The sequence below is a fragment of the Cyprinodon tularosa genome, unplaced genomic scaffold (genome assembly GCF_016077235.1).
Source record: "Cyprinodon tularosa strain WSP-4 unplaced genomic scaffold, ASM1607723v1 ctg414, whole genome shotgun sequence".
NCBI classification, from domain to species: domain Eukaryota; kingdom Metazoa; phylum Chordata; class Actinopteri; order Cyprinodontiformes; family Cyprinodontidae; genus Cyprinodon; species Cyprinodon tularosa.
Window position 1 is genome coordinate 529,051 of NW_024039135.1, and position 27,156 is coordinate 556,206.

Genomic DNA, 27,156 nt, shown 5'->3' on the forward strand with positions numbered 1-27,156 from the left:
GAAAGAAAGAAAGAAAGAAAGAAAGAAAGAAAGAAAGAAAGAAAGAAAGAAAGAAAGAAAGAAAGAAAGAAAGAAAGAAAGAAAGAAAGAGAACAATTTTATGAACCATTTTATTCCCATTTCAGATACAAAATGAAAAGGGGCTGAGGTCTTCAAATACAAATTTCCAAATTGCATAGGAACACACTTTTTTTTTTTTACTTGCCATCTTCCTAAACTGAAAGCATAGCAGAAAAGCATCCATAGCGATCCAAAGCATCTTAAGGATTCATAATAATCATTACGGAATATTCATGATTTTGTTTGTGAGTTTAATCAGTTTTTACCAGACAACTTGGAAAATGTTGCACAGAACTTCTCAGATAAAATGACCTGCAGGAACAGACCGTTCTTATATTAGCCTTAACCAGTTATTAAAGATAATCACAACACTGATGTTTGGGCAAATATATTTTTTCAGAGTCAACGTTGTCAAGACAGCAGCGCTCTCTGCAGAGGCTCTACAATAGACCAGTATCAGCCGTACAAACAACATAAAACAATGTGTGCCATTTAAAGTAATTTGGTAATTTAAAGGGTTTCTGCACTTTGCCTTGTATCTCTGAAACCCGGGCTGTTTCTCAGGCAGACCTGAGTTGCCTCAGTAACCAGACACACCAACGATGTGCAAAGTCAACTACTTCTGGACCAAATTCAAATCCGAGGGCAATGCTGACATAGGCTGAAAGCAGTCCACCCCCTTTCCAATTCAAATGACCTGTTTTGCATTATTTGGAAAATCCCCCTGAGCAGGATCATGCTATCAAAACAAATGCTGGGCTTTAAGATAACAGAACCAAAACTTAGCCGGGCTGCTGTCACAGCTCATTATGGTCAAACTAACCTGAATGGATGCTGCTATGGGAAACCATACTGGCTATGCAAAGCATTGTTCAGAGAGTTTTATGCTCTCAAATGAGTTTGTAGTTGAGCTTTGCAGTTTGAGCGAACCTATATTGCTTGTGCCAAAGTGTTTAAAAGCCCAGTTAAATTTTAAACATGTAATATAATGTAGTGCATGGTTCTAAAGAAGGACAAGTAAAAGGTAGTTTTAAAAATGTACACTTAAGAATAACAAAAAAATGTATTTTTAATGCTCTTCTCTATTCTAAATTGCAAGAAAGGCCTTTTATTCCACCACAAATATTGAGTTGTGGTTTAAATCCATTTTATTTTGGCACCAAGTGTTCTTCCATTAAAAAAAAAAAAAAAAACTGTTGATCTTCCTCTCTGAAAACTACCAAAATAAATAAAATAAATATCAACCCTCTGATATGTGTGCTATGGTCACACATGGCTAACAACAGGGAATCGACCACAAATGTTTCTACAGTAGCAAAAAGTATATCCTATTATAGAGTATATTGTTTTTGTTTTTTTGTTTTAAAAAAAAAAACTTAATTCTGGAAAGTTTTTCCACAAAACACTGTGATATAGTAATAGGTCATATTAGCTAATTCCACAAGGTAAGATTACCTCAGAATTAAGGGAGAAATATTGAGATGGTGTATTGTTTGTGGGTCCAACCAGTCCCACAATTTTAAAGCAGAAAAAATACTCCGACATAATTTCTGATGAGATGTTCAAGAACATCAGATATATGTGTAGCATTTTGTAATCTACTGTCTCCCGTCTTATTCTTAAATGGCCCGATGTGTCAATAATCAGCTGGTCTTTGCAGGATTATAACTAGGGCTGCAACTAACATTTATTTTGCAAATTAATATGTTGATTATTTTTTTGATTAATCAGATAGCAAAAGGTTCCTTTAAGAAGACTTTTTACAAATTTAAACCAGGGGAATCTAAAACTTTTCCACTTGAGAAGTTCTGGATGGAGCATATTGACAGATAAAAAAGTTTTTTTTTTTATCTTAAAGGTATAGGGGACGATCTTTTATTTCCAGGTGGATCATCTAAATAAGTGGTCCTCCTAATTGTCAATCATTCTAGTGATATGTCGCCATAGGCTGCCGCTACACAACAGCGGCAACTAATAACAAAGATGGCGCAGGCACCTCGCAGTAGACCAGTGGGGGATTGATCGTCTGTTCAAACAGTAAGTTAAATGAGTTCACGATAAACTCCACTATATAGTCCCCGCTCTATATAGTGATTTAGGAATTTAGGGGTTAAAGCGGACGTTCAGGCACATTAAGCTTGCATGAGCTATGAAAAAAGCGACTTTAAAACAGAGCGTACACAAGGAGAAATGGACTTATGCATGCTCTCGCACGTGCATTTTTTTGTGGAGGGAGCAAGTTTTTCTTTCTTTTTATTCGAGAAAAACCTCCAAAATACCTTTAAATGCATTATGTTTATACATTTTTTGTAGAATTTTGGTTATAATTGCTACTGAAGGTGGGTTGCTCTGTCAGCTAAAGACATGTTGTACCATGTCTACACTGAAGATAACGATTTATCAATTACTAAATCGTTTCACGATTATGTCAATAATTGATCAATCACGATTAATTGGATTAATTGTTTCAGTCCTAATTATAACACAATTTTTTTGGTAAAAGAGGTTAAAGTTAAGCACCGTGGTGGCAGCCACATGGTCTTGGGGTATTTTTTTCAATTCTATTTAATTTTATTAGATCTATTTCAAGTACACTTTGTTCATCCCAAAAGGAAATTAAATGGTGTTTATAGAGTGAGTAGAAAATTTTGGTTCAAGATACTTTGCATTCAGTCCCTCTCTGTTTAAGCTGTTTTGCAAAGAAGAATGGGACGGAGATGTGCAAATCTGGTGAAGACACACTAGAAACACATGCGGCCACAATAATTCTACATAGTAATTACTTAGTGGGTGAATAAAAGGCCCTATCGAACTTAAACATTTGTAAAAGTGGGTTGCTCTATCAGTAAACATCTAATGCACAGGGGTTTCTGGTTTTAAAATGAAAAAAGAAAGTAAAATAAAAAATAAAGGGAAAGACAGTGCACCAAATGCATAATCTATTATCGAATTCCTGTGCTTGTAAATAAAATAAGATTTAGGCATGCTAAAAATGGGGATATTCTTCAAGTTGATCAGGCTCATTCAAAAGTGAACAAAGATAAGTAAATTTAAACAAACAAAGGCCGTAATTCAGCGTCAGAGTACATCAGGGTGGTGATCTTTCTTGTTTTTTAATTAATTTGACATCTTTCAGCACTAATACAGTATCTGATTTCTAGGCAGCACCAGCACACAGTCAAGCAGTTTGACAGACGAGAGAAAGCAGCAGGCTGCTGGACCAGCCGCTGAAATGTGTTCCTACACACAATCAAGTCCATTATGTATAAAAAACACAAAACTCAGCGCACAAATAAGCCGCTCTCAATATTATTTCAATGACAGCCACAGTTCTATTTTCACCTTTGCTACTAATGGGTCCATTACTCCTACGTAAGCAACATTTACCATCCTGTCTTTGTCTCCAGATATGTCGGTGAATAAACTAATTGTAAAAATGGATTTTTCCTAGAACGTGTGTGCAACTGCTGGAATCGAGCTCAAACGTTGGATCCAATTATTCACCTGTGGAAAATAAAATCCATCTATGTAACTCTGCAGATGTTTGCTACAAATAAAAGAAGAGGTGATATGACACATTCTGACTCATATCCTAATCTCATTGAATACTAATTCAGGAAATAGCACACAAATAAAACAAAAAAAGAGGATACAGAAGAATTGTCGGTGTGTGTTGATGTGAGGGACATTGAGGAGTGGGGTAAACAGGGGGGCATTAACTGGCAAACCCAGCCCACCAGTAGACTCTGGAGGACAAACAATCTCCCTAATTGAATTCAATCCCACCTCTCTGCAGGAGGCACCCAGGGAAGTGGATCCATTCATTCTGGAGAGCCAAGAAGCGTGCATGTTTGTGTGTCTTTGCGACAATGGATTGCGAAGGGGAAGGGCCTCGGCTGTCATGACAATTGAACGTGAAAAGGCATGGAAGATGAGTACAGAGCAAACAGTCGGATATGCTTGGACAGTTTGGAAAAGCGGGTAGGAAGGGACGAGATTTGACATGTGAAAAAAAAAAACGCGAACCAGCTGTACTTTTGCTTGATTATACCAAAACCTTAATTTGCATTAGAGAATGAAATCCAAACATGCTCTTTACATACAAAGAAAAAGATCCGCCTTGTTGCTGTCATAGAAATTAGAGGCTTATCGAAGGTGTTCTCCAGATTTGCATAGGGAGATGAGCACCCATCATAAATCATTTCAGTAAACACCCGACTGCACACAAGGAACAAGCCAAACTGGCTCACATGATTGCTCTTCATCACTGCACAGTGTTTGGCGAGGTGACGGCGACGGGGCACATATTGTACGTTTAATCTCCGATCGATTTTGTATTCATGAATTGCAATCAAACATTTTCAGCTCTGTTTATGAAGTCTGAAAAATGGCACAATACCTTAGCCTGAGAACGGAGGGCGGATCTTGAGTGCTGCTGATTACAATTCCTGCAATTCACATTCGAGGTGATAAAGGCATATTCTGTCCTGGAAAGAAAAGGGGAAAGAGTTTAGGAAACCCACAGCAAGGCGTGATAATGGATATTTCTTTAAAAATAGATGATGAGAAACGATACATGGAAGAATGAGACCAATTTAAGCACATTGCTTCATTTAGGCACATATCTAGGATCAAGACTTGTGACAAAATCCTTTTCTCACAATTTTAAAACATGAATAAATTTCACTGTTTTATATTTATCATACTACAAAAAAAACACAACCTCGAGACCTTACTGTACATTGGTTGATTTGCAAAGACTAGTAATGTCATGCTGTTTCTCTTCACTTGCCACATATACACTTAGGTAAATAAGTGAATATATAGATATAATAATAATCTATTTTCAACAGCATAATTATTAACTTCTTACGGCCACATCAGACCTCTTTATTTAGGGTTTCTTCTAGGTCAACTGTTATTGAACGACATCTTCATAAATATTTCAGCCAGTTTTCTGCAGCTTCTCTCTGGCACTAAGACTGCCTGCCATACTATTCAGGTCACATCAGCTTTTAATGGCTGATTTATTAGAGCCCAACAGGGGTTTGGTGATGGGCTACAGGACAAAGAGCCTGTTTTAAACTGCATTAAGCCTCTGCAGTAAATATCCCATACAACATTAGCATTTTGATGACTGCCCTCCCATACACTCGTCAACCTTTTGCGCTGTCTCGTTACCCCTCCACCAGATGCACATCTCAGCCCTTCTTCCCTGTGTCCTTTCTCTCATTCAGTTAAATTTTTAAACATTCTTTTCTTCCATTCAAGCCACTTTGCTAAAAATGTTTACGCTGAATACCAGTATCTAAAAGCCAAGTAGTACTGTTTAATAACATCTGAATTAATGAACTAAAAAAAGAAATTCTAACTTCATTCACAGTTATTAAGTATATATAATTTATTTTTCACCTCTACAAATAAAGTATTTTTACCTGATTTTTAATCCTTTCTCACATGCAGTCATAAAACTGATGAGCACTATACAGTAGCTTCTGTAAATGCAGTTTCCAAGGAAGGTAATTCATAAATCAAATTAAAAAGACCCTTTGTCAACTGTGAATCTCCACAAATTACAGTATCATTGAAAGTTAATTTATTTGAGCAATGCTTTTTTAAAGATTGAAACTCAAATACAAATTCATCTAAAAAAGTTATAAATTTCTAGAACTGACCTCTAGGAATTTAAAACATTACTTGCTTAATAGCTTCCTGATGACAGAAACACAAAATCTGTTTTCTCTCCATAATTTGGAAATTATATTCAATCAATAACATATTTTAGTGTAGAAATTTTTAGACAGACACATATAAGAAAGACTGCATTCAGGACAACATATAAACAGAAAGTTGAGTGTCCATAAAGGTGCACAAGCAACAGAAATACCTGCTGCCTTAAAGGTATAGTGGAGGATTTTCTTTTGCCGGGTGGATCATCAAAATAAGTGGTCCTCCTATTTGTCAATCGTTCTGGTGATATGTTTACATAAGGCCATCCTACATGATAGTCCCTAGGTAGCTACATTTTTCTGCCCATGCTCACTTTCAGGTGTATGTGTGGCGTGCTACGGTTTCAGCCAGTCATTAAACCTTGCCTTTCTATCCACGGTTCTTTGAAAACGGCAGAGGGTTGTAAGCTAAAAAGTTTCTACGAAGTGTATGAGAAGAAGAGAAAGGCCTCAGAAAAGAGAAACAAGACCAGAGTGTTTTTGGGAGATTCTTTCACATGATGGCATACACCAAAAGTAAAGGTCGGGCTTCCCACTGATGCCTAGGTTGTGAAGTTTCTACTAGACAGCTAAAGTTTGGCATGCTTTTTGGAGAAATCCATTTCACATCACTGCTATTAATGGGCTCGTGCATGCTCTCTAACACGTTTAATAGGCGTTCTAAGAGGGATCCTTTAAAAAAATTTACAAAAATCCACCACACTCGACTACAGATTTAAGGAACAAAGCCTACTTAAAGAGTTTGGGTTAAATTCGGAAGTCTTCCAGGTGTTCAGACATACATGAATGTGAAACAAGGTCTGAACAGTCCTCCCTTTAAATTAAGTCTTTGCAATTTTCCACAGTCAGTGCTCACTTGTGAAGCCTTGTTGCTGTGTTTTATTAAGCAAAGCATTAGCACAACCATCAACCAGTTCCTCTTTCCTATGCACCTGTTTCTAACATCCTTTTTCTTCCCACCAACCTTTCATTATCCTCTTTGACTTTTTTGGCTTAAATCTCTCTGTGAAAGACGTCAGTGACACACTGTGATACACTTGAAAAGTCAGCAGCCTTACATTATATTTTTTTGTTAAGTCACTTCTGTTTTTAGATTGGACTAATGTGATATTCAAATAATTATTTTAAATCTTTGTATTGATAAGTAGTGATCATCAGCAAACTGACCAGATTTTAAATTTTAACACTATACAGATGTATCTGTGTTTTGCTTTGGCTGAGATAAAAATGTTTCAAAATATCATTTAAAAAGATTAGCGACAGTCAACAATTTCAGTCATTTATTTGTGAGACTAATCGCATGAGTCAATTATAAAAAAAAAGAAAATACAGTACCAAAAAATATGGGAGAAAAAATATCTGAATAATCGTGCCCATTTCTAAACATCATCTGGGCAAAATGACCAACCAATCTTGGCTTTCAATCGTGCTGCCAAGGGCTTGCTTCATCAAATCTGCTCTTCATTATGTTTGATCAAATTTAAGTCTCTGGCAGCGGATGCAGATGCTATAGGTCAACTCGGCTCAAAATGCTGTAGCTGGTTTGGTCAATGGAGCATCTGCCAATTATTTTGCAGGCCCGCGATTGTTTGGAAAGAAACCCGCTCACACCATATTGCAACAATTCCTACCATAAACTATCACACAAACTGAATGACTAACATGGGAAATAAAAAAAATATCCAATAGTGGACAAAACTTGCCTTTATTTTAGGCGTTTAATTTTGAATATCTTCCTCATACTCTATCGGATTTCTCCACTGAGCAGAGGAATCTCTAAGCTAAATACTGCTGGAATGTTCTGTGCAAAGATAAGCAACCATTCAGAAGAACAAAGCACTGATTTAAATGCTGCCTTTCAAATCTACGTTTCACATTAAACAGACATTCCAGTTGGTTTGCATGTGGTACTGACAAGTAATAAGTGTGGTAGATAAAAGAAATTCCTCCAGCCAGCTAATGGACACAAAAATAAAATAAAACAAGCGAGGAAGGGGTAGCACTGCTAATCTCTGCAGCATTAGGACAAAACTCTGGTTTCTCTGGCAATAAAGTTAAAACTGTGGCCCCAAATAACGTTTACGCAAGTTGATATCTAACTGGGATGTGCCTGATAGGAATCATACTGTTTAAAATACTCTTTTATATGTATTTTTTTCATTTCACAGGTCTCTTAGGATTACTATTCTTTTGCTTTTGCCAAAAAAACAAATAAACCAGTTATGGTTGCTACAAAAATTATGCACCAGGGAGGTTAACCAGAAATGCATTCAATGGGCCTGGAAACTCTAAATGAGAATATGTTTCATTTAGTTTCCACAGCTGTAACCTGTTCGGGCTCCAAATCCTATCACAGAGCAACAAAAGAAAGTTTAAGCCTTTAGCAGTGGACCTGGGTAGCATAACTTAGTTAACTCAACTAAACCTGTCAGCGAAAGTCCTTGTAGGACCATTCTAGGTTTCTGATATCAAATGTATACATTTATCTCCTTAAACCAGAAATAAACCTAATTAATGGATGATTACCCTGGAATATGTGAATTTATGAGCTTGATTATTACTCTTAAAATGTCTATTCTACTACATTTTACTTAAAACATAAAAAGTTGCCTTATTTATAAGTCTCAACATGCTGACATTTTAAGGTTTGGATTAAACTGCCCATTCAAAAGGCCACTTTAAATTGTAAAAGAAAAAGGTCTGCATGTTAAGTACAGGCTGTCTAAGATTCCATTATGAAGCAAAACTGAGGATTAATTTTACATCATCTCATTAACTTTTCACTGCCTGCTAAAGATATGCGACCATTTAAATTAGAAGGGAATGTGAGGCATTTTTTTTTCTTCTAAAGAAGTGTGTTGGAGTGCCACACATACTATCCAGGATCACTAGAAAGCCAAAGTGAACAATTGTCCTCCTGCTGAAAAGCATGAGTGCGAGAGCCGGCACTGTGTGTTGCAACACACAGAAAATTGGCTCCTTTTCTTTGTCACATTATCCACTCCGCTCCGTTTTTTAGCTCCCTTGTCGAAAGAAGTGCGTTCTAAATTACAAAGTGATGAAACGTAGCATGACTCTCCAGCAGTCACTGCCACAATCTTACACCCAAATTTTATTTCACACTCCAAATGTGATTCATTGTAGTTATACTGAGCTGATAGGGCTTGGTGTGTGGTTATGCTGCAGAAGACACCATTTCTGGTAATGCCTGACCATAATGTAGCATGTGGTAATGTTTTTCTTTCATGGACGATTTAGGATTTCATAATCATTAAGTATGTTAATTCCACAAAAAGATTCTACAGGAGAAGGAGAAGGTTGCGTTTGCCATACCACTAACATATATGTATGTTGTTGTTCTACTTTACTGTAAACAGTTTTCAGTTCTGCACACAAATTAAATGCAATTCATTTTAATTAACTCTAAGCCGGTGTTTACATGACAAATTTGTTCAAAGATAATTGAGCTGGAATTTGAGATCTTATCAATTCATGTTTGCTTATAGAAATGCATGCAAACATTAAAAAAAAATGTGATACTCTTTATTATAACCAGGAGTTATAGAACTGCATAAAATGACACTGTGCGATTAGTAGTAAGTAATTTTAAGAGCTTAAATAGGAAGAAAAATGTGCTTGATGTTCCGCTGTCTAATATTCTCTTCATAAACCATATAGCAAAAAGAGAAAATATCCATCAAAACATAAACACATGGTTCAGAGTGAGAAGTCCTAATTTTACTGCTTAAAATTAATCTCTTTTTGCTTTTCTTTGCTCATGAAAACTGTTATGTTACGTTAGCATTTTTATATATATATATATATATATATATATATATGTCGTGAAAATTCTTCCTTTTACCTCATTGTATCACCTTGTGTCCTTTTTTGCTTAAGAGATCGAATAATTATCATATGCATGAATTGGCTTAAAGATAATAAAAATACTGTATGTTAACCTTCATACAGTCTCATTTCTTATTATTTGTGTACCAGAGTATACACTATCAAAAGTTAATTAATTTGATATAAAAAACCTATTAAGATTATTTCAAACCATTCTGTTGTTACAGTGAAAATATGATATATATTCCAGGTATCTTGAACCCTTTAACAGCCTATGTGTATTTAATGCTACCATAGTACAGTACATTATATTTGCGGAACAAGAAAATAACTGCAGCTACATAGAAATGCTCTTCTTAATGAAGCATCTGGAAGGGAAATGGAACTAAAGCTAAATCCTAAGCTATTTGTGCTGTATACCAGATTAAATCAAAAACAAACTCTCGGTCTCCTGACTAGCAGCACACACCATCTGGTTTCCTGCAACCTGTGTTGGCTTTGCAGCTGTTAGTTACCTCAGCCTTGGGCTATTCCACTGTTTCAAAGTAGATAAAAAATAAAAAAAAAACATACTTGAGCATGAATTTGGGTGTCCAACAATAAACAGATTTTGACTAATAATATCAGTAATATATTTTTTCCGCTAAATATAAATGTTTCGCAATAAACTTAGTTCTTATCTGAATGTCCTGTCAATAGGAAGCAATAGCATGTATTCTGTGAGAAAGCAATGAACGGCCACTGCCACTGGATGAATGATCTGAGTTGACAGCCTGTGGTGTGTCTTTATAAAAGCATTTACAGAGGGAGAGTGCCGTGGCTTGCTGAAAGCTCATCAAAGAGTGGCTTATTTTATCAGCCAAGTGGAAAATGTGCTGAGAAAGAGAGGGAGAGGCAATAGTGAGGAAGTCAGCGAGAGTAACAAAGCCATTGTGCCCGTCACTGACCCAAACACCCGTATTACAGTAGTTGCAGCTCCTCACAAAAAAGCCCTAATCGGCAGAGCGGGGCTCTAAATTAAATGACCCTCTGGTTGTGACACTGTAACTGACAAGTCAGAATGTTCACACCAAGGCCAAAGGCAAGAGAGATATGGCTAATGAACAGAAAAACCCACTGAAATTGGTGGCACACGTCAGTAACCTACATTCTTGTAAGTTTGAAACCATTCATTAACCGCCAGCTATTGCCAAGAATGGAAAGCCTTTAAAATAAGTTACATTCAGAGGCTAATCTTATCAGGATTCAAAGACTTTGTTTACGCTTAAAGATAAACCTAACGCCCTCTGAAAACTGACTAATTGATCACTTCCATGGCCATAGATAGTAAGGATGTGGAAAGCATCTAGGCATGTATACACCTTCTGCAAACATTTTGAAATGAAGGGGTCACCTCTTGGAGCTTCGTAAAAACTACTGTGATATCAGCTACCTGTGCCAGTTCAGTCCTGAAATGTCCTCATTTGTAAATATCCCACCATCCCCTGTTAATGTCAAGTAATTGGAAACAAAAACAACCCTGCCACTGAAGTGACCATATGTCAGCAGGATTAATAGCTAATGGTCTTCAAATTTTGTGTGGTCTTCTGAGTAGCCCAAGAAAAAGAGCAGGGGTCTTGTTTATAAAGCTTGAATACACACAAAACGAGTCCTGAAACTTACGTCACACAATGTGAGATCCTCCTGACCTATGCATACACTCCTTTTAAAGCCAGGGGAGAAAGGTGACACAAATGGTGAGGTGGGGCCCTAAAGCCAGACTGCATCATAATTCCACTCATAAAATCAATTTCACTGGATATGTAACTTAATCATAGATATCCTAAATGTTCAAACCTGCAGGGTGATATATGCTTGCACTGATGAGCCATAACTCAGTTCAAAATCAAAGTCCACAAATATTGAAACCTTTTCTCAACACACTCCTCTCACCAGTGATCACAAGGTTTCTAGTCATAAATTGTGACTAGATGCAAGTTATTTAATCTGACTCCTGTAAACATGTAGATAAAAGTTTGACACATGAATATATAAAGCCACACACACATATATATATATATATATATATATATATATATATATATATATATATATATATATATATATATATATATATAAGCATTTAAAGACAACCAATGTGGCTAAATAATGTCCAGTTCTTCCAAAATAAAATACTATATCTATACAACCAAATGCTATAGAGATAAATGGAAGTATTTAAAGCTGAATAATTTTGTGACTTTGAGTAGGGGATATGTTGTCCAATGCTACAGCAGCGTTTGGAAGTTGTCATTACATATGCATTATAAACAAAATGTAAATAAAAATTAAATAAAAATGTAATTGCCCCAACAATGTGAGAACATATTACAAATGACCCATTGTAACTCCATATGATTGGTCACCATTGCACAAAGCAAGATCTGTTGGGCTATGGACAAGCAACCACAGAGGTACCTCATTTATTTTTAGAGTCTAGACCTTAACCCAATAGAGCACCTTTGACTAATGCAGCCTGTACACTGTGACCCAGTTCTTCTCATCAACTCTTAGCATGTCTGACCTGAAAAAAGCTCTTCATAAAGAGTGTTGAGATGTTTTTGTAAACATCATCCTAAACCTTAAGGACAGCCTGCCTGCAGTGGCAAAATCTATTCTAATGACTATGTATTAGGAACAGAATGTCATTAAAGACAAGGGTTTTATTACGTATGGCAATATGACAACCATCAGTTTATTAAATAAATTTTTTAAATTTTATTTTCCAATATAACCCTACTAGTTACTAAGAAAAGGAAATTGCACAAACAAGGTCCTTGGCCATGATGGCTGTCTTTACCACATGATGCTACATTGCAATGGTTACTCAAGTAATCATAGACCATAAGCAATCTCTTTGACAAACTCAAGCCAAGGGGCAGCAATTACAATGCAAAGTCAGCGCCATGACACCCAAGGGTCACATTAAATTCAGGGACGCTAAGAACAATTGACTCAGCTGGGTGACAACCGCTGGAAGATTATGTATGTTCCACATCTTCCTTGTGCTTTAGCCTTACTAATACTAAGACTGTTTGTTGCATAACATGTTATTTCCTTACTTCTTTATTTTACCCTAAATAGTTAATAATCTAAAAAAATGTATCAGTATAACAAGGTTTCTTCATGAGGTCTGAAAAAGAACAGTGCAAACCTCTGAGATAGGGGCCATTGCAGATTGGAAATTCAGGTAGAAATACAATAAATGTACTTTTATAGTCTCCAAAACTACAGCACTTAGGCAAATGAAACATTTATACCGCTAAAATTTCACACATAAAGAATGCAAGCTCAAGTGTTTTATTATGTATGATAATAACATGGTTTTGTTACCCCTTGGGAGTAAATGGTATCCGATCCTTTTTTTCGAACCACAACAGTGGACAGAAAAAACAATAGTGCCCATCATAGAGGTTTGTGCACTTGTCACCACAGCAAGCAGTTTCAAGGTACTGTATAATCTCCTACTTTTTGATCCCCATACTTTAGAGTCATCTGTATCCCACAGCACTGGAAAGGAGTCTATAATATCACAAATCTTAAATATTGTGCAACTGATTAAAGTTCTGCAAGTTACAGTATTAGCCCAGACACACATACAGTAGTTTGGGCTTACAGTTCCTCAGTTGTTTGATTTTCCATTCGGGTATGCAAAATAGGCAAGGATTACTTAAACTTAGGTGGGTTTTAAGAGGTTAATATCAAATTAACATATTGCTAGAAGAAGGTGAAAAGATAAAATGTACATTAAGCATTACCAGTATTGTCAAGTCACAGCTACTTTTCGCATATTTAAAACCATCAGCCAACATTCTATACTAGCTTTTTCAATATTTTGATTTTTACCCATTTCAACTGAAGTAGATGGCATAATACTCTTGTTTAATCCATCTTCAAGCAATCATTTTGCGATTTACCTGCAGGTTCTTAACTAAATTAAAATCAAGATTTCCACATACTATTATGGTGTACTTTTTACATGGTTCGAGAGTCCAAACTCTCAATAGTGAAAACTATATATTTGGCAAGAGCTAATGAGGATCTGGTCCTCATTTTAAACATATTTTGTAACTTGCTTCTTTGAGCAAGCAGTTAATAAAAGGTCAAAAGCCTGGCATGCTATCTGTCCTCACTTGAGACATGTAAGACTAGCAAGACATAAGTATATACTCCAGTTTGGCCTGTTTCTTAACTGTGTGAGAAGATGCCAGAGCTGGCTGATGGTTTTTGTGTCAAGTGATCTCTTCTGCTCACTCACTGGTATTTCTAAAAGGAACAAACCCACTCTGAGCAGCAGCCAGGCTGAGACTTTATTAAAGGCAAAAATCTTTGCTAGATATTTTGTGCCTTAAACAAAAAAAATATCAAATCGAGGCTTTAATTCAGACTGTTAGAGTGCTCTTTAATACAAAAAAAGTGCAGTTATATTCATGCACTGTCAATAACTTTCCAACACCTTACTAAAATTCAAGCATTTTCAAGTATTTGATGCACCTGTAGGAAGCCTGTCCACTGACAAAAATATTGAGTGAAAGGAACTAGAAATAGAGGTTGGCTCATTAATATATAAAGCCTCATGGTCACATCCAAACCTGTTGATACAAGCCTATTATTGTCTGCGAGGCGCTTCTGATACCATCTCATTTATCTCAGTATGATAAATTCTTGCCCTGTGACAGTCCGGTGAGCTGTCCATCGTGTACCCCATCTTGCGCCCATAGACTGTCAGAGATGGGCACCAGCCCCACCATGACCGTGAGGGCATAAGCGGGAGAGGATTGATGGGTGGATGATACATTCTCTGTCCTTCTGGAAAAAAGTGTGTATTTTCTATAAGTGGACTACAATGAAAATTATGGTCATCCTTATTTAAAATATTCTCATTCAAAAGAAAATGACTACCTTTGAAGGTCGCAATAACAGTGGGAGTGGGCTTTGTTTGGCTGACATCGTGGCTTAGGTTCTTAAGCAGTATGCTTAAGATGTGGATGTGCAAATGATAATTTAGCATGTTACTATGATGGTATGTACTGTAAAGCTTTAGTAGAGGCTCATTACCCGAAGGGCTTGAAATACAAATCCACAAGAGCACACTCAAAGGCAATGAGAGTATGTACTAGAGTGCTGCAGGAAATCAAGGACAATGCCTTAACTGAGTGAAGTCACAAAACAGGTATAAGATTTCATGCAAAATAAATTAAATACAAACTACTCCTTTTTTTCTTCAAGCAAGCAATATGTCAGTAAGTACAGCTTAAAAAACGTAACAATGCCAAAACAAAATTCTACATCTAATTGTAGTATTACTTTCCATTAAAAATGATTACAGAGACTTTAACCTAAAATATTTAGTTTCCCAATTAAAGTGATGAAGTGCTTGAGATACGTTTGCTAATGACCAATCTGTAACTCATTATTTTCAGCTTACTGGTATGAAAACAAGACAAAATTATGACAAATTTTCCTGAGCAAAAAGTGACACCTCTAAATGTGCTTGGGTTCCACCAAAATGATCAACCACAAACACAGTTGTTAAAAATTGTGCTCTTAACTGGGTCTAATTGTGTGTGACTGACTATGCCATTCAACAAGCTGCCTTTGCTCCAGAAATCTGTAACTGATTGAGAGCCTGTATCAAGTTACCAGTAGTTTACTTCTGAATCCCGTTCCCATGTGCTAGCCTGCGTGCCCAGGCCAACCTTTGGTGCCCTAGCCCCCCACCCTGTCAGGAGTGGAACTTGACCCTCTCTGAGCTCTGAGTCCATCCTGCAAGCTGAATATAACTTTGCCATGAGCGAATACAGAGATGTGTTTCCAATGAAATTCAAACTTTGTGTATGTGAGTCGATGTGTTTATGTAAGATTCAGTTGTATTTTCCTTGTGTATACACATTCATCTCTTTGCATATGGTCCGTGTAACCGACCGTTTATTTGTTCATATCAGACTGCTTATGGTTTTGTTACTATGTATATGGGGTGTGTATGTGTGTGTAGGGGCTCTGGAGTATCTCAACACCCAAGGCGCTGAGGACATGGCTTGACAGGTGTATGCAGTGGTCTGCACAACAGCAGAAGGCAAGCAGCGGCACAATGTGCCCATTCAAGCCTGGAAGGAAACAACCAAGATATCACAGGACCCCTGTGAGAAGGAGCCGGTCATCTCGGGGCACATCAACCTTTCACTGTGACTACAAAGGAAGACATAACTACGACTGCTTAAAGAGCAATGGTACCATGTGACCTTGTATAAGGTAGCCATCTACCAGCATGAATAGAGGTTGTCAACAGCTTCAACAGCGGATAGATTTGGCCAAGATAACTTTGGTCAAATCAGGTTTACTATGTACCAATAGATCTTCCTAGCTGGAGAGTCAAAAGAAGGTGAGAGATTATGTAGGACAAGACTGGCAACACTTGGCATAGAGAACCCATATCTTCAGTAGCTCCCCTTCCCAGAGAAAAAATGTAGATCTGTAAATAATACAGATCCTAAAAAATTTTTTCCCAACCTAATATTTTTTCATAATTTATAGAAAAATTGCAAGCAAAATGTATACTTTTTAGAGTTAGTTGAAATATAAAATAAAGCCATGGTTTGTATTGGAAAACAATATAGTCCGTCTTGTCCAAATTATAGACCTTATTGTCCCAGACATCTAGAAAAAAATCTAGTTTGACTCATTTCCCTACTAACAAAGGGCACTTGATATTTTAACTTAATGTGAGCGCTCCATTGGAAGCTGCTGCTGCCACAGTGCATGCTGGGACAGCTGTCAATCTCAAGAATTGACAAGTCTACTCTGATGCATACTCAGTAAAGAGGGAGGGGCAAGAACAACATCCGGGAACTTTGTCTGTTCTCGGTCTTGTGTTCTTGTGAACTGCAACAGTACTAGGGCTTATTGCATAAGTACGTACACATATTGAGAAACGGCTAGTGTCTCTGTCCCCATTTTGGATAGGAGATAACTTTTAACGAGCAGTCTAATATATCATGAAGTAACTTAGAATGACAGAACATTTAACCTTTTACAATAATTCTTAATAGTACCGAAATATATCAAATATATATTTAATCAGGTAAGTGTCTCATCTGTTTTGCTGCCTAAAGAAAACTTTTAGTTTAGCTAGCTTTAGTGTTTAAGAGGAGCTTACACCCTTTTGGGTCACATGACTCATTCAGTGATCATCTCACCATCTCAAGTTTCATGGGAAAGAGTTTGAAAAGCCAAGAAAGAGCAACGATACGCAAAAGTGCTACATACTAACTTGAAAAATAACACATCCAATTTTAAGTTATGCAGTTGCTTTTAATTAATATTCATTTTGAACACTTACCTTAATTTACTTACTAACACCTTAAATAATTTTTAAAAAAGTAAGAAAAAAAAACAGAGCCATGAATAGTAAATAGCAAAAGAAGTCCTCATTAAAAACTCAATAAGAACTAGAGACAGGTCTCAATAAAGGTGATCCCTATATGAAAAAATAACACCCATTATGGTCTGTACATCTTTAACCCACATCCGACAAAATCTCTGAAAACACACATAATGCCACCAACACTGGTCTTAATGCAGAACATCGCACAGCTATTTTTCAGTTCCAACGTGAATCTATAGGGCACAATAACGTAGTATCGAAGAGTGGCGGAATAAGATCTGACAGAAACACCTCCTTTGAATTAGCTGCTCTAACACAGGGAAATATGTCCAAACTTAACTGAAATGTATCCCAGGGAAATCTTTTTGTTTAATAATCATAAAGTATGTTTCTCAATCTTGCCTTTTCTCAGCATATACTAGAATCCATACCCTTCCTACAAGACATTCCCTTCCATCAGCTCAGTAACCTTCACTTACTGTGGTCCTGTATGCTTCAACCTCATTGTCCCAAAGCTCCCTTCTTATACTTGTAGAAAAGTATTTAAACACATAGCCCAAAATACAAGAGCAAAAATATTAAGTGATAGGTATCTTTCTATGTATGCTTGGAAGGAATGGCCAAGTCAGTGGCTTCTGCTGCAGCATGTAAAAATCTACTGCTTTTTTATGGGCTCTGGAAACAAGCTCAATTCTTCAGCTCAGCGGTAGATAAGGGCCATGTTCTCATCAGATCACTTGAAATGAGTAAGTGTAACTAAATTTAACTTCAAAGGGAAAAAAATGAAAGTTGAAAGCAAAAGCTTACAGTGGTGCAAAGGGCACAAGGCATCTAGAAAAGTCAAGCAGCAAACAGAAATCAACCTCTAAAGCTGACCAAATCCCATTTCTAACATAGGACAGCCACTGTCTTAGCACAGATATGACTGCTACTGCATGTTAAAAGAAAATCAAAAGCAGCATCATGCACCATTTTCGAATGGGTTATATAAACTATCAATTTTTTTGGCTTAAGATGCTGTACAACCTCAAATACATTTGTTTATTTTTAAAGTTGTGCCATTTGAACACAAAAAAGGAAATCCAATCCTTAATCAAATTGCATCTTCTCAGTGGAGGAAAATTCGTTCTCACAATCACTGACAACCCCAATTACAGTATTTCTATCAAATAAGGTTTTTCTTTTCTTATATTTAATTAACATTTACGTCTATAACATTTAATGGCTTTTAATTTCCTGTTAGAAATAGTATTATAGATCACTTCCTCTTAACCACTCTTCAAATAAGTAAACACAGAAGAGCATGTTGTGCATTTACAGAAATGGTGAACACCAAAATAAAAGCAGGTTATCTCAGTTTTCTTTTTCTTTTTTTTTATAAACACACTGTTATAGGAACATTGAAACGTTTCAAAAGATAGAAAGAAGTTTACTGTGAAAAGCATTATAAGCATTAAAACAAAAATCTAAAGCACTATTACTCTCATTGAATGAAATTACCTAATTACATTTAAATCACTTTTTAGGACTGAAAATTAAAAGTTTAGAACTTCAACTGAACTTGTGACCTGCACATTCAACTAATTGTTGAGACTTTATTTTATTTATCATAATCACTTTAAATTATTTGTAAAATACTTGAGACTGGACAAAACAGTCTCTTAAGCATCCATTTTCTGCATGTTTCAGTCTTCTGAACTGTAATAAGAGAATACTGTAGGTTTTGCTCTATTAGCAAAATGGCGGTTGTGCAAAGAACTGCCAGTGGTGGCATCAATTACTCTGCCACCACCGGTTTTGTTTTAACACTGAACAAATATATTCAATTTAAAAATTCAAAATTTTACAAGTGTGATTTAAACCTGTGCAATAAGTTGCATTTATGTTAATGCTCTTCATAAATCTTTACCAGGGGAGCCAACGGGGGCTCCTGTTGTTATCATATTACCCTCCGAACCTATTTCGCATTAATTCTCAAACCTAATTTTGTTTTTCTGCTGAGGCTGGGAAATAAAGAAATGTTCCTAAATTTGTTATCGGCTCCAAGAGGTGGTAAACCGATACCTGTGACCTTCTTGACTTTTTACTATCTAGGGGGTCCAGCTCATTTTAACTGAAAATAATAACTCACTCTGGTATCCAGTTGAGGTAACAGTATAGCAGGACTCTTAATAGTAAACCTTTCACTAACTACTACAAAATATATTAACAGCCTGCATTGCACATTTAATGGTTTCTGTTACACGGTTCATCTACAAGTCAGGAAAAGCTATTGGAGCACATTTATTGCCTTGCAAAAGTCTCTGGTTTTCTTCACAGTGGTTTATTTTGATTTGATCATGATAAAATCAGTGCATAACTGTGAAGTGGAAGAATAGCAATACATAATTTCTAATTATTTATTCAAAATTGCTAAAGCTCATCAGTTTTGTAGAGCATAGACCTTAAGTTTAAGTCTTTCATTAATTCTCATCTGAATTTAATTTTAACCCAGGGTCTACTTTAATCCTAACCAATACTGTGCAGTCTGGCGTCGTAATTTTTGCAGGTGAACATTGATCCCCAGTCTCAAGTCTTTTAAAGTGAGTTGGAACTTTGGAACCCAAAGCCATTCTATAGCAATTTTCACTTATGTCTGTTCTTCAACAATAAAATAATGCAGTTCATTTGGTTGATTGCTGACATGATTAAGTTATTTCAGCCACTGCATTCAGGTGTGCAAGACAAGGGACACTAACCCATTATTCACCCTTCATCCGTACCATTTCTAATAGAAGCCTTTCTAGTAAATATGATCATTTCCACCAGGTCTGTTGCACTGCAGCGTGACGAACAGTAGACCTACCCCTCTGTTGACAGTCAGATATAAAGATCGAGCCTATTTGTGATGGATGTTGAGCAAAACACGTCATTTTCTAAAAACCAGATGAGCAAGACAGAAAGTCAGACACATGAAGACTAAGATCGGCTAGATTTCAAAATATGAGGCTATGCATGGTTAGATCCTACACACATGATGTTTAGACAGAATAAAATCTCACAAAGAAAATAGCATCCGTCATGGATTTGTTTAAGTTAATCGTACACATGTATCGTTTCACTTCTTCAGATACACTCTTCAAGATATTGTTTTGTATTTGGATTCAAACACCCTTTCTTAATTTCCACTCCTACTTCTCTTTTAACTCAAATGTATTGCCCCTACATATAATCCTCTTTTTTGGTACTTTGGAACAGGCACACTGCAAATTAACACTCCAGGGTATAGGTGTACTGAGGCAAGTAGTTATAAAAGTGCTCAGCAATGGTATTATAGTCTGTTTGAGGGTCCTGGATTAAGTCTGGACTGGTATGATCCGCTCCAGAACTTCCACTACAGTAGGGCTAAAGCCGTTCTTATGGCTTGGTGTGGAGGCCTAATGACTGACTTATGCTTGATTCATGTAGAATCAGTGTCGAAAATTAGCCGCTCATCACATCGTCTGCAGCTTTCATACCCTATGTGGCTGTTCCCCCATCCGGAGGGGGTGTGTGCAACATGAACAGGAAGCTGACAACACCACACTTCACAAGGAAGGAGAAAACACAGCTATTTACAACTTTTTCCACATCCTCTTCATGCCATCCAAGAGTGACTGTCATTTCTTCCTAGGATTTTTTCTACAATCTGTTAAAAATGATGGCATTTATGGGCTAAATAACACAATGTCTCTAGATGTTTACATTTACTAACCATTGCTAGTAAAAGCTGCTGCTTGCTCACAATTTTTTCCTGTGTGGATCTGTCTGTGTAGTTTCAAATTTCCCTAGGTGCCCGATGCAAAAAATTCTATCCGAACAGATGCCGCACAAAGGAATGTAGAAGCCAAATATGACGTATTTTGTCCATCTTAACTTCACCAACATGTCAAGCATAAACCAAGCTTTAGATCCAAGCTCTACCAGGACTGTCTGTATTTACCTCCATCTGCTTTCCCACAAAACTGAACCGGCTTACTTTTCAATGCAGAAGAAACGCATTACCATAGTAGAGTCCTGCTACTCTTATATTATATTGTGACAATGAGGTTTTAAGGGCTATTTGGTTAATTTTGAAAGTAAGGAGCCCAAAAATATTAAAGAATTTCAAAATAAAGACAGTGTTCCACATTTCTGAAATGTAAGAAATATTTTATGAAATTGTGTTTAGTTGTGCACTTCTTAGTATTTTCGTCTTTCACAAAAAATCTATAAAACACAGAGCCGATTGTGCCTACAACATGACAAAATGTCGAAATGTTCTCAGACTTATTTTTATGGTTTATGGTATGTTCAATGTCTTTTTTTGTGTGTGGCTAAAAAAAAATGCTACAGTACAGTGGCAGACACAGAGACAGATGGTTGGCGGAGTGTGGTTTCTTGTGCATGACGAATTGTTGCATCTGCTGGTGTGATTGTGCAAAGCTCAGGGTCAGTTCGTCTTGTCAGGAAAACAGGAGAAGCCATAATCTTGAAAACAGAGAAACAAAAGCAAAGCCACCGTCTGTATCATAAGTAACTGATCTCGTTTTTTTGTAGTCCAGAGTCATCCACATGAGCAGAGGCAGACAGATCTCCTGCAGGCATTGAGGTGACACAGCCAGCCTCTAATACCCAGGTGAGGGTGACATTTTGCTAGATTAGAGACTTAAGATCACTGCAAAACAGGTATATGTACGAATCCACAGCTCAGACCTGTATGACGAGCACAGAATGATCTGTTCGCTTTGTACTTTGTCACACCTACACCCCCTGATCACAGTATACTCCAAGTATCAACAGCCAAAGTTACTAAGACATCACAACAAATAACAAAAAAAAACATAAAAACTCCATCAAAACAAAGTGCTTGCATGGCTCCTTTCCAGACTTCACCCTGATCCATTTTCATTTTTAGTGGCATTTCCTAATTAGATAAGATGCATGGTTTGATATAGATGCACTCATTGTATTAAAAGGTTATCAGAAGCACAAAAAAACATTAAAAAGCCGCTTTATGCCAGTGATGTAGAGAAAAAGAAGTCTCTGTCTTCATTTTCATCCTCTATAGACATCGGAAAATGCAAAAGAAAAAGTGATGAATAAAAGGCAATTGATTCCTGCTCAGTTTCAACCTCCACTGCCAGTGTAATTAAAAGTGGCTTCGACAGACTTCCCAATCCCAATTTTCCCCGTCAGCTTGAGAAAAGGGGCCTCTCTTGGGATTGCTATGGAATCCCTTAAGCAGGGATCAGGCTTTCCAAATAAAAAGTTGGTTTACTCACAACTAGATGGTTGCGTAAGAAGACTGTTTGATGCGAAAAGACACTGCACTAAATACAAACAACATAAAAGGTAAAAGTGGTGAAATTTTCATGCTCATTTGGCAACAGGAAGAGAAAGTAAAGCCTACAGGTGCATGGATCTTATTACAATAAAAAGTGAGTGAAAGGTTACCTTATCATCTTATTATCTATTCAATTTAAAAAAGTGTATTTCCTACATTATATATTAAAATACCTTATTGCACAGAAAGTGTCAAATTAATCATTATTTTACATAGATTAATTAGCATGGCTAACAACTAAAAAAATACGAGGTGTTCTGTTTCTCAGATAATGTTACTATAACATGACAACAATAAAGCAGAAATATTCACATATTATCATTATCTCCCTTTTATCTCCTCTTTCTTTCATCTTTTCTCCTTTTTTTCTGGTTTTTATTTGCTGTTCTACTTACATTGCAGTGTCCATATAATCTGTAAAACACCCTGCATAATTATAATAAAGCCATTTATATGCATAAAACAAGCGGAACACTATGGCGATAGCCGTACTGCTCCACTTGTGACAGTAATATCGTTGGGATATTTTTGGCACCAAGACAATTATTCTTATTGCCACATTGCCATAAAGGACACTGTTAAAAAAAAGGAAAAAAAAGAAAGAAAAAGAAATATTCACATATTTATAAATAAGAGTTCTCCTGCAGACAAATTCCTAGGAAGAAAGACTACAAAATGCCCTGACAAAAAAAAATACTTGCTGGAAAGTTTAGTGGAGGGAAAAACTGTGGTGGAAAAAGTTGAAGAGGTAACTCTATGGGAAGCTGTGGTAGTGGCTGATTTGGGACTGTTACATCTCAGATCATTTCAGAGCATACAATGCTTCGTCAGGCTACTGGTTTGTGCCCACAATGCCAAAAGTACCAATGTCTGATTAAGGAGGTATTCACAGGTGCCACATTTGCTCCACTCTAAAGAGAACAGGGTTTTACTCAGCTCTTTAAATGCAGATGTGAATAAACTAAAGCAAAATACAGTAGATACAAACCAACTCCATTCAACCCAGCTGCATAATAAATACATTTTACGGAACTGAACAAACCAGCACAGTGGTAAAAAACGTACTGAAATCTTACTGCATCGGAGCCAGCTTTAAGAACATTCTTCGACACCATTCCCACATAAGTAATAATGCACTGTGAAACGTGCATTGAATAAAACAATGAGTTTCCAGCTGTAATAATACAAACGCGCAGCACAAATAATCCACTTAACTTTGCCCTGTCCTGCCCCTTTTTTTCTGTACAAGGAGCAATGATCATCACAAGTGAAAGTTTAAAAGTTCACATGCAAAAATTAAAATGTGATAGTAAAAACACACCAAATGAAACAATTAAAGAGTTGCTGGATTGGCAAATAAACTGGTCAGACAAAACCCATGTAGGATCTACAAGACACTTTAAAAAGGGGAAAATAACATTGCAAATGTTCTGATATTAAAGCAAGTTGGGTTTCCTCGACAACCTCTGCATTGCTATAGAGATACCACACTGCACTGATGCAGTAATTCATGACAAAAAAAAGCCTGTTCCAATTTAAAGCATTCCGTTCAGTTACCAACCAAAACCCAAGAAAGATAAAAATCTAATATTTACTTTTAAGATTTTAATTTCAAAAGTAAAATCACTTTTTCATGATCTTTTAATTGATCAAGGCGCTCCTGTGTTTCCCTATATAGCAAGATGAATGATACAAATTGGTTTTACACACCTGCAAGCTACAGCGTCCAACAACTGTTAACACCTGCTGAGAGGACAGAAATTAGCAAATTACCTGAGAGTCACGGCTGCATTTGAGCTGCTTAGCCTATTATTTCTGCTCTGCTGCGACTGCAAGTGGCTCTCCGGCTGAGTTTTTTAAAAAATACAGCACAGATTAAGGGGCGGTGCGGGACTGGCCATGCAGCTTAAAAAACAAAACAGAAGAAAAGTGCGTCAGGGAGATCGCGGGTGACGAAAGAACGCCTGCTGTTAAGCATTAGGAGCTGGGATAGTTAAGCACTGATCTGTAACAGGAAGGAAAAGACGAAACCGCAGGGGCAGGTGTAATAAAACTGGATTTCAGATAACTGTCTCATTCCTGCATTCCACTGATATGTTGCAAGGCAATGACTACACCGACCTTATTAATCATTATAGGTAGGAATTCCATAAAGTGTCGACCTACATTGACCCGAGTGAGCTCATAGTCTAGTGTCAGGCTTCACTTTCATATTTTCCAACTACAAAAAGCATGTTACCTTGTTAAGCTATTTCCCCCAATGTGAACCTGACTTTTATCTGCATTTATTATGTATGAGAGGGTTAAAAGGGGTCTATGAGAAGATTATAAAAGCCTAACATTTTGATGAATTTAATCTAGCTATCAATCTATGCATGCATAGAGTGGTCGGACAACTATAATAAGGCTGTAAATGATTAAATACCATTTATATCTCTACAGCTGTTTGCTCCAAAAGCATTAACTAAAAGTAAAGTTATGCCTGTTCTATCCTCCAAAGGGTAATTCATATCACTAGGGTGTCATTTGTTGCTGCTGGTGAGGCCTGGAAGTGGGCAGAGCCGTAACTATTAATGCAGTCTCAGACAGAAGATGGACTGTCACTGTGGGGAACAGGAAGGGAGTGAATGTCAGTAACCTGAAGAGAGAGATCTGACATCTCAGCTCTGACTGTCTGTCACTCTGTCTTTCAGATGATGTATGGATGTTGTATGGCACCACTCAGCCAGCAGAGCCAGTCAACAGCATAAGGCTGAGGAATGCTGAGGAGAGACAATAGCCCTGAACATTGCTGCGGAATGACAAACCTCAATGAGGGAAGTGAAGGAAGGCACCGAGCTAAAAAAAAAAAACTGTTATTTAAATTTTAAATATGTTAATTAAGCTGGAATGAAACATCGAGTTGACAAGAGAAATGATACAGCTTAAACAAAAATTACATTAGAATAAATTTCCGCAACACTGCACAGAAAAGTAATAAAACACTATTATTCTACTTTTAAATAATCAAATAAATGTGTGTAATCAAGTCCAGGTTTGAGTAGTTCTTTTTCAAAGGTGGAAATAAAAGCTGTATGTATGAATCCTCTGTTCACTTTACTATTGAGCAGATCAGGTTTAACAAGTGGGGTATTTTGAATTAGGAAGATCAGGGTCAGGGTTCAGCCCTCTGTTTATTTTTAGTTTCTTTTTAATTTTGTGTCTTTGTAGTTTTCTAGCAGTGTTGTGTTTTTGAGTTACTCTCTGTTGCCTCCTTCTTCCTGTTTCCTTTCCCCTTGGCTCCCTTTAGTTAGTTCTATTCACACCTGCTCCATATCATCTCATTAGTCCATTCTTTGTTCTGTTCTCTATATATACACTGCCACTTCAGTTCCTCATTTCTGGTTTCTTGTTGTTTTGTTGCTTCATTGTCTCTTTGCTCCCCATGTGTGTTTTTCCAGATATTTATTGGATTTTTTTTTTTTTTTTTCCAGTATTTAGTTTTTTTGGACTTCAGTTGCCTGTGGGATTCTTAATGAAATCAACAAAACTCATCTCTGCCTCTGGATGAATCAGATGCTCAGTTTATCCTTCTATCTAAGGAAAGCCAGTTGATTGCAGTCATTGACTTTGCAGGATTGGCCTCTTCTACATGATTATGTGGCAATACTAAATTAGTGGCTTGCTTTGTGTTGTTGTCTGTACTGCAATCCTTAATACAAAATATATATTTTTTAGACAAAAAGTAAGACTGCTCTGATTCCGCCACAAAAATATTTCCTTACTTATCTGTGTAGATAATACTCTTTTTAATATTACTTTATAACATTCACATTATCTTAAACTTTCTTTACCACATACCTAAAGGACACTTAAACCCAAAAGTACAATTAATATATTGATATACTCCTTGGATTATTTTTTTCAAGGTGCATCTTCTCATTTAACCTCTGAAACAAATTTTTTCCACACTTATACCATCAAACAAAGCAAAACGACTCCCCTTATCGGGTCTGCCATTGTACACAAGAGACCAGCAAAATGCATCAGAGGTGTTGGTACCCATTTTACCCAGCATGCTTCAAGAATTTGTTTTTTGCCTCCTGTTTCACACTCAAAACACTTGTTATAAATGCAGCATAAAAAGGTTGTGGAAGAATATCCAAAAATGTGTCCCTAGTCCTACCGTTTGAAAGGAAAGTTTTGACAATAAAGAATAATTTTGAAAATAAAACTTTCCAAATATTTACCAATTAAAACACAGAGAATATTTAAATAATGGCTATACATACATATATATATATATATATATATATATATATATATATATATATATATATATATATATATATATATATATATATGTATATGTATGTGCAGACACAAAAGATGTACACGTTTGCATCTGTCTTGTGCATATACTTTCATTTATCCATATTTAGCACTCAATGCACAAAAGTCCTTAAAGTTGTGTGGATAAATTCATCACATAAGACAGTCCAGCCTCTACAGCAAGGTGACATCTCAGAGTCAGAAGCTGAACCCCCCTCTTCTCCACCCCATGGTTTCCTGCTCTTTACCCACTGGGGCTTCGCTGCAGCCTGCATGCCAGTAACGTTATCTGCTGCTTATTATTTGGCTGAATGAGCTGGAGCGGGGCTCACGGGCTCGTCTCTGACATAATGACTGATTACAGTCTTGCGGCTCCTATCGAAGAAATCCCATGGTTTCCACTGCTGTATTACCGTGGCTCACCGTACAGGCCAGATTTCTGT

At 36.7% G+C, this 27,156-nt stretch overlaps 1 protein-coding gene and 1 long non-coding RNA gene across 26 annotated transcripts in view; one reads left to right on the forward strand and one right to left on the reverse strand.

Annotated features, from left to right (window-relative positions):
* LOC119792225 (adhesion G protein-coupled receptor L3-like) overlaps positions 1 to 27,156 on the reverse strand; it is a 359,986-nt gene that overhangs the window by 319,666 nt on the left and 13,164 nt on the right. For all 24 annotated transcript variants that reach the window (XM_038298763.1, XM_038298761.1, XM_038298759.1 and 21 more), the window contains exon 2: positions 4,460 to 4,547. The gene's annotated coding sequence lies outside the window, so the exon portion shown is untranslated. The remainder of the gene's footprint in view (positions 1 to 4,459; positions 4,548 to 27,156) is intronic.
* On the forward strand, positions 15,429 to 25,680 carry LOC119792228. Of its 2 annotated transcripts, none has more exons than XR_005281963.1 (4): positions 15,429 to 15,513; positions 15,670 to 15,926; positions 21,616 to 21,694; positions 25,096 to 25,680. It is a non-coding gene; the product is annotated as an uncharacterized LOC119792228 (long non-coding RNA). The 2 variants fall into 2 exon arrangements; XR_005281964.1 differs by having other exon boundaries at positions 15,456 to 15,509.